This window comes from Eretmochelys imbricata, chromosome 23 (genome assembly GCF_965152235.1).
Source record: "Eretmochelys imbricata isolate rEreImb1 chromosome 23, rEreImb1.hap1, whole genome shotgun sequence".
Lineage (NCBI taxonomy): Eukaryota > Metazoa > Chordata > Testudines > Cheloniidae > Eretmochelys > Eretmochelys imbricata.
The window spans coordinates 15,668,438-15,676,648 of NC_135594.1; the positions used below are offsets into that span (position 1 = coordinate 15,668,438).

The window sequence follows — 8,211 nt, forward strand, 5'->3', positions numbered from 1 at the left end:
ATCTGATGAAGTGAGCTGTAGCTCATGAAAGCTTATGCTCAAATAAATTGGTTAGTCTCTAAGGTGCCACAAGTCCTCCTTTTCTTTTTGTGAATACAGACTAACACGGCTGTTACTCTGAAACCTATCCATTCCTGGATACCCTGCAACCTCTGAGACTGGGCCCACCTCTCTAGTACAGTAATAATGAGATGAAGGAAAGGGAAGTGAAGGAACAGAAAGAACACTTTAGAAATAAACCAAACGCATTAACACAATGTGGTAGAGATTCTATATTCCCGCCCCCACCCCCCCAAAACACTTTCAAGTTTTTGGTGGACAAAACACAAGAATCCCGAGTTCCATTTCTGAACACAAAGTAAGAAGAAAAACTGCTGAAAATTTAGTTTAAAATTTAAAAATATATTCTTCAAGGGAAGAGAAAATCCACCCCGCTCTAGCTCTGGAGAGAAAAGAGACCGGGAGGGAGGGGAAATTGAGCCAAGTTTCTATTTAATTATTTAAATGCACACTTCAAGTTGAACACAAAGGGGTTGGAGGGGGGTGAGGGAGTGAGAGAACCTGGATTTGTGCAGGAAATGGCCTAACTTCATTATCATGCACATTGTGTAAAGAGTTGTCACTTTGGATGGGCTATCACCAGCAGGAGAGTGAATTTGTGTGGGGGGGTGGAGGGTGAGAAAACCTGGATTTGTGCTGGAAATGGCTTTTAGATAAGCTATTACCAGCAGGACAGTGGGGTGGGAGGAGGTATTGTTTCATATTCTCTGTGTATATATAAAGTCTGCTGCAGTTTCCACGGTATGCATCTGATGAAGTGAGCTGTAGCTCACGAAAGCTCATGCTCAAATAAATTCGTTAGTCTCTAAGGTGCCACAAGTCCTCCTTTTCTTTTTGCGAATACAGACTAACACGGCTGTTACTCTGAAACAAAGGGGTTCGTTTCTTTCTGGGACATGTGTTGGTAGCTCAGATAATTAAGTTTATTTTGTGTGTGTGTGTGGCCAGAAGGCACAACACATTAATTTAGTAACCCTGAAAATGGTCCCTTCCACCGCCAGACCTGCCTCAAAATCACTTGCCCTGGGTAGATTAGCCTGCCCCCTGTGTGTCTGTGAGGAAAAAAAAAAATTTGTGAAAAAAAGCCATTTTTAATCAAAGGGCGTGACACAAACTGGCCGCAAGGTGGCACCACTCCATCAGGCGTGACACACACCAGGCCGCAGTCTGCACAGTCCTGGTGAAAAGGGGGTGAACTCCCCTCGCCCCTCTTCCCAGATGTGTTTTCCCTCCAGGCCCCAGTTGAAATGAATTCCCGGGGCTGCTGGAAGGGGCCGCTGGGGCTGATGTCCCTCGGCGCACACGCAGCGTTGGCTGGTGCGACGAGCACCCCGGGCCACACCGCACGTGCACGGTGATGGTGCAAACAGCCCCGCGGCACGGCCCCTTTCAGGGCTTTGGGCCGGGCCCAGCACTGCCGGGAGGAGAGCTCACGCCAGGCATGGTGCCCACGCCCTGCCGGGGTGATTCTCTGACGCAGGGAGAACAGGGGACAGTGTCACCTGCCGATTTTCGGGCTGTGATCTGGGGCTCTGTGGGAGGGACCCCGGCAGCTCAGACCAGGCCCCTGATTTAGGGGGTGGCCACGTGGTTTCCACCACTGGTATCTCTCGCCCGGAGCCTCAGTTCCCCAGTTCCCATGTTAGGTTCCTGCACTGCCCCAGCTCCCATCACACTCAGAGCAGTTGCAGGCAGGGGTAGGGCAGAGCCATGGGGCATCAGCAGCCCAGGGTGTTTGCCCCCTCGGGGCAGTTTGCAGGAGAGCTCAGGGACATGGGGCGAGGCAGGGTCCCCGGTGCAGAGGGGGGTTTGCTTGGGCTGGGGAACGAATTGAGAGCGTCTCTGGGAATCCTATGGACGCATTCCCCTGCTGAGCTACTGTGGCTAAAACACAGGCCTCGCTGCGAGCGGGATTCGAACCTGCGCGGGGAAACCCCATTGGATTTCGAGTCCAACGCCTTAACCACTCGGCCATCACAGCTGTGTCCCCGAATGCCTCCAAAGCCAGAAAAACTGGTCAATATGTCGGCATATTGGGCTGCATTGGCAGGAGTGCGGGCGCGGGAAGTGATTATTCCCTTCTAGTCGGCACTGGTGAAGCCACACCTGGCGTATTGCGGCCAGTTTTGGGGCCCCCACTACAGAAGGGATGTGGACAAATTGGAGAGTCCAGCGGAGGGCAACGGAAATGATCAGGGAGCCTGGGGCACAGGACTTACGAGGAGAGGCTGAGGGAACTGGGGTTATTTAGTCTGCGGAAGAGAAGAGTGAGGGGGCATTTGATCGCAGCCTTCAGCTTCCCGAAGGGGGGCTCCAAAGAGGATGGAGCTCGGCTGTTCTGGTCAATATGTTCAGGTTGGACATATGACCAGGGAAGAGTATAAAAATATTGCTCGGGCATGTAGGAATGATATCAGGAGGGCCAAATCGCACCTGGAGCTGCAGCTAGCAAGAGATGTCAAGAGTAACAAGAAGGTTTCTTCAGGTATGTTAGCAACAAGAAGAAAGCCAAGGAAAGTGTGGGCCCCTTAATGAATGAGGGAGGCAACCTAGTGACAGAGGATGTGGAAAAAGCTAATGTACTCAATGCTTTTTTTGCCTCTGTCTTCACGAACAAGGTCAGCTCCCAGACTGCTGCGCTGAGCATCACAAAATGGGGAAGAGATGGCCAGCCCTCTGTGGAGATAGAGGTGGTTAGGGACTATTTAGAAAAGCTGGACGTGCACAAGTCCATGGGGCCGGACGAGTTGCATCCGAGAGTGCTAAAGGAACTGGCGGCTGTGATTGCAGAGCTATTGGCCATTATCTTTGAAAACTCGTGGCGAACGGGGGAAGTCCCGGATGACTGGAAAAAGACTAATGTAGTGCCAATCTTTAAAAAAGGGAAGAAGGAGGATCCTGGGAACTACAGGCCAGTCAGCCTCACCTCAGTCCCTGGAAAAATCATGGAGCAGGTCCTCAAAGAATCAATCCTGAAGCACTTGCATGAGAGGAAAGTGATCAGGAACAGCCAGCATGGATTCACCAAGGGAAGGTCATGCCTGACTAATCTAATTGCCTTCTATGATGAGATTACTGGTTCTGTGGATGAAGGGAAAGCAGTGGATGTATTGTTTCTTGACTTTAGCAAAGCTTTTGACACGGTCTCCCACAGTATTCTTGTCAGCAAGTTAAGGAAGTATGGGCTGGATGAATGCATTATAAGGTGGGTAGAAAGCTGGCTAGATTGTCGGGCTCAACGGGTAGTGATCAATGGCTCCATGTCTAGTTGGCAGCCGGTGTCAAGTGGAGTGCCCCAGGGGTCGGTCCTGGGGCCGGTTTTGTTCAATATCTTCATAAATGATCTGGAGGATGGTGTAGATTGCACTCTCAGCAAATCTGTGGATGATACTAAACTGGGAGGAGTGGTAGATACGCTGGAGGGGAGGGATAGGATACAGAAGGACCTAGACAAATTGGAGGATTGGGCCAAAAGAAATCTGATGAGGTTCAATAAGGATAAGTGCAGGGTCCTGCACTTAGGACGGAAGAATCCAATGCACAGCTACAGACTAGGGGCCGAATGGCTAGGCAGCAGTTCTGCGGAAAAGGACCTAGGGGTGACAGTGGACGAGAAGCTGGATATGAGTCAGCAGTGTGCCCTTGTTGCCAAGAAGGCCAATGGCATTTTGGGATGTATACGTAGGGGCATAGCGAGCAGATCGAGGGACGTGATCGTTCCCCTCTATTCGACATTGGTGAGGCCTCATCTGGAGTACTGTGTCCAGTTTTGGGCCCCACACTACAAGAAGGATGTGGATAAATTGGAGAGAGTCCAGCGAAGGGCAACAAAAATGATTAGGGGTCTAGAACACATGACTTATGAGGAGAGGCTGAGGGAACTGGGATTGTTTAGTCTGCAGAAGAGAAGAATGAGGGGGGATTTGATAGCTGCTTTCAACTACCTGAAAGGGGGTTCCCAAGAGGATGGCTCTAGACTGTTCTCAATGGTAGCAGATGACAGAACGAGGAGTAATGGTCTCAAGTTGCAGTGGGGGAGGTTTAGATTGGATATTAGGAAAAACTTTTTCACGAGGAGGGTGGTGAAACACTGGAATGCGTTACCTAGGGAGGTGGTAGAATCTCCTTCCTTAGAGGTTTTTAAGGTCAGGCTTGACAAAGCCCTGGCTGGGATGATTTAACTGGGAATTGGTCCTGCTTCGAGCAGGGGGTTGGACTAGATGACCTTTTGGGGTCCCTTCCAACCCTGATATTCTATGATTCTATGATTCTATGTTCTCAGTGGTAGCTGATGACAGAACGAGGAGCGAAGGTCTCAAGTTGCTGTGGGGGAGGTCTGGGCTGGATATTAGGAAACACTTTTGCTCTAGGAGGGGTGTTCTCCGTTCCCGGCGTGGCCCAGGGTGCGCGTCGCACCAGCCAACGCTGTGTGTGCGCCGAGGGACATCAGCCCCAGCGGCCCCTTCCAGCAGCCCCGGGAATTCATTTCGACTGGGCCCTGGAGGGAAAACACACCTGGGAAGAGGGGCGAGGGGAGTTCACCCCCTTTTCACCAGGACTGTGCAGACTGGGGCCTGGTGCGTGTCACGCCTGATGGAGTGGTGCCACTGTGCGGCCAGTTTGTGTCACGCCCTTTGATTTTAAAACATGGCTTTTTTCACAGAAACTTTCTTTTCCTAACAGAGATGGGGGGGGGGGGCAGTCCAGCGGAAAGTGATTCTGCCCCAGGTCTGGAGGTGGAAGGGACCGTTTTCAGGGTTACTAAATTAATGTGTTGTGCCTTCTGGCCACACACACCGAGATAACACGGGCTCAGGCAAACTAGTCTTTCACACTTGATGCTCTGTCTCTCCTGCCCGGTGGTGTACGGTTTCACAGCCAACACTTTCACAGGGACAAACACGTCAATGTGACCTCACAACGTGGGATACGGAGATCAGACGTGAGATTGTCGCGTGCAGCAGTTTACAGGCACGTCATCAGGGCTAATCACTAAAGACAGGCTATACGTCGAATACCGGTGTTAACAATACTCACACAGACAGGTTTGCGGGGAGGCTCCCTTGAGGCGTAGGGAACTGGGCACGAGCTGGGACCTGCTCTGCCAGCATCACGGACGTGTAGGAGTCGGGCTGGGAGCGGGAGGGAAAGCCCCTAACAACAGAGGGGCGCTGATGTCCCTCCGAGTTGCAGGAACGAGGCAACGGGGAGTGAAAAGCCTTCACGTGTTGGGGCTGAAGGGCCTTGGCCGCTCCTGGGGGCTGCCGGCTGGGAGCGGGGAAGAAGTATCTGGGCCAGGTCTCTGGCTGGCGTCTGTCACTGCAGGGCCATTGAAATCAACGGGCCAGATCCTGTACTCCTCACGACAGGCTTTCTTCGAGCCGCGGGCGGCGGGTATAAAAGGCCAGGGGAGGTTAAGCCCCGCCCTCGCCCCGCCTCTTCCTGTCCTGGCTCTGCCTGTTCCCCAGATGGCCCTGCCCTCCGCCAGCTGCTTGCGGCTCTCTGTCCCCTCCCCTCCCCTCCCCTCTGCCCCACGTCTTCCTGTGAATTCAGTTTGCTTTTCTTGTTCTTCTTCCGTGTAGCAAAGACGCCCATAATGGAGGTGAGGAAACTTCTCCCCGGAGGGAATGGCTTTGAGTCACTTTCCTTTGCTGCTCCGGTGAAGTTAGGTATTATGTGGCTTGCTTTAAAGGAGTCCTTGTTGGTGAGTAATGTTACTGTTTTCTTGCTAATTGTTTAGCCCTGGAGTATACCTGGCTAGCTGGTTGATGTCTAGTGGACAGCCAGTGCCTCTCCTCCTTGCATTAAAGGGCAAAAAGTGTCGTCAGTGCAGAGTTCAAGTTGCCTGGTGGGATACTGGGCCCTTCCAGAACCTCAGCTGCAGCAAAACTCACACTCATGAAATACACCATTAAGGTTTCCCACATAACCTTAACTCTGCCCTCTTTCAGAACTTCCCCGTTAACACACATACGTTTACGTGGTTGACCCCCTACTGTGGATGAAATGTACAAGCTTTTCACCTCCATTTACAGGCCTTCAAACCTGAGCCCCCAACCAGGTCTGACCACACACTGACCCTAACCCACACAGGGGCGCAACCCCCCACCCCACACACTCCTGCTCCTCAGAGACACCCTCTGATCACCTCCCTCAACAACACTGGCCCCACCCACACTCTCTGGGTGTGGAGGTTGGTGTCCCTTTCGATGCTGTGGGCCCCATGGGGTGCAGCTGGAGCTGATAGAGGTGTTCTGCAACTGCCCTCTGTTAGTGCCGAATGGCTAATTTGGATGGCGTCGATTCTCTGTGGGTCTGGCCCGGGTTGCCTATTCAAAGAAACAGGACTCGATTATCCATTTTAGGCATTTTATTCAAATGGTGAACAAATAAAACCAAGTGCCCACATCACGAAGGCTAATCTGCCATACGCATGACGCCACGCCCGAAGGGTTAAATTACACCGGCACACAGGTTAAGGTCAAAGCAGTACATCGATTGCCTTGGAATCCAGTCGTCAATTAAGCCAGGCCATCGGATTAATACCAGAGAAATTCAACCCTGATCAAATCTAAAACAGGAACCCAAAGAGCAGGCTTGCGTATTTAGTTATGAACTCTAATCAGTGATCTCTATCTAGGCAGTACAATCCAGCTGTGGCTGGCTGAATATCCCAATACGGAAACCAAATCAGTGCTTACATTTAAACCGCCTCAAAGCCAATTAAAGCTTCTTCGTTAGGCTATAGGTTTCAGAGGGGCAGCCGTGTTAGTTTGTATCAGCAAAAACAACAAGGAGTCCTTGTGGCACCTTAGAGTCTAACAAATTTATTTGGGCAGAAGAATTCTCTACACAAAAGAAAAAATGGACACAAATCAGACATCAAGAATTGTAACATTCAAAAACCAATAGGAGAACACTTCAATCTCCCTGGACACTCGATAACAGACTTAAAAGTGGCCATTCTTCAATAAAAAAACTTCAAAAACAGACTCCAAAGAGAAACTGCAGAACTGGGATTAATTTGCAAACTGGACACTGTCAAATTAGGCCTGACTAAAGACTGGGAGTGGCTGGGTCACTACAAAAAGTAATTTTCCCTCTGCTGATACTCACCCCTTCTTGCCAACTGTTGGGAATGGGTGACATCCACCTTAACTGAATTGGCCTCATTAGCACTGACGACCCCCCCCCCCCCCCCCCGCAACTTGGTAAGGCAACTCTGATCTTTTCATGTGCTGTGACAAATATACTGCTTACTGTATTTTTCACTCCATGCATCTGATGAAGTGGGTTTTAACCCACGAAAGCTTATGCCTAAATAAATTTGTGAGTCTCTAAGGTGCAACAAGGACTCCTGGTTGTTTTTTCTGTAGGCTCTGTCTACACTTCCTATCTTACCGCAGACAGCTGTGTGGCTGTAAATTCTCCTGTGTAGCCGGACTTTGCCGGTGGGAGAGAGCTCTCCCACTGGCAAAATCAAACCACTCCCAATGAGCGGCGGTAGCTTTGTCAGGGGGTGGCGGGGGGAGCGTCTCCCGCTGGCAAAGTGCTGTCCACACCGGCACTTTTCGTCAGTAAAACGTATGTCGGTCGGGGGGGGTGTTTTTTTCACTCCCCAGACAACACAAGTTGTATCAACAGAAGTGCCGTGTAGACATAGTCTCAGAGTTCACTATGGTGTTGCTAATCCTTCTCCTTGCCCTCCCTAGCAATGCGCCGATAAAGATTCAGATCTCACAGCGACTTTACACATTTTATACAATTTATACCCAGCAACGTAGAACATTTGAACGCTCTCTCAGAGGAGGATCATAGCTTCAGTCATTTCATAGGGCAGAGACTTAGAACCACTAAGGGCTTGTCTCCACTACCCCTTAAGTCACTGGTCCCCAAATGTTGAGGGTTGCACCCCTCTTCCCCCTGTCCATGCCCCTTGCCCCCTCCCCGGAGCCAGGGCCAGGAGCGGGGCCATGGCTCCCAGGGAAGGGGCGAGGGGGCACAGACAGGAGTACAGGGGCCAAGGCTGGGAGCACAGCTGGGGGTGGGTCCGGGACCGTAGCCACAGCCAGGGGCCAAGGCTGGGGGTGGGAGAGGAGCCGCAGCCAGGCCGCAGTGGGGGCTGGCAGCCGGGCCCACAGCCCAGTGCGG

The 8,211-nt window shown here is 51.6% G+C and overlaps 1 non-coding gene across 1 annotated transcript; it reads right to left on the minus strand.

Annotated features, from left to right (window-relative positions):
* Positions 1–1,959: 1,959 nt before the first annotated feature.
* Positions 1,960–2,041, minus strand: TRNAS-CGA (transfer RNA serine (anticodon CGA)). The gene has a single exon. It is a non-coding gene; the product is annotated as a tRNA-Ser (tRNA).
* Positions 2,042–8,211: the final 6,170 nt, after the last annotated feature.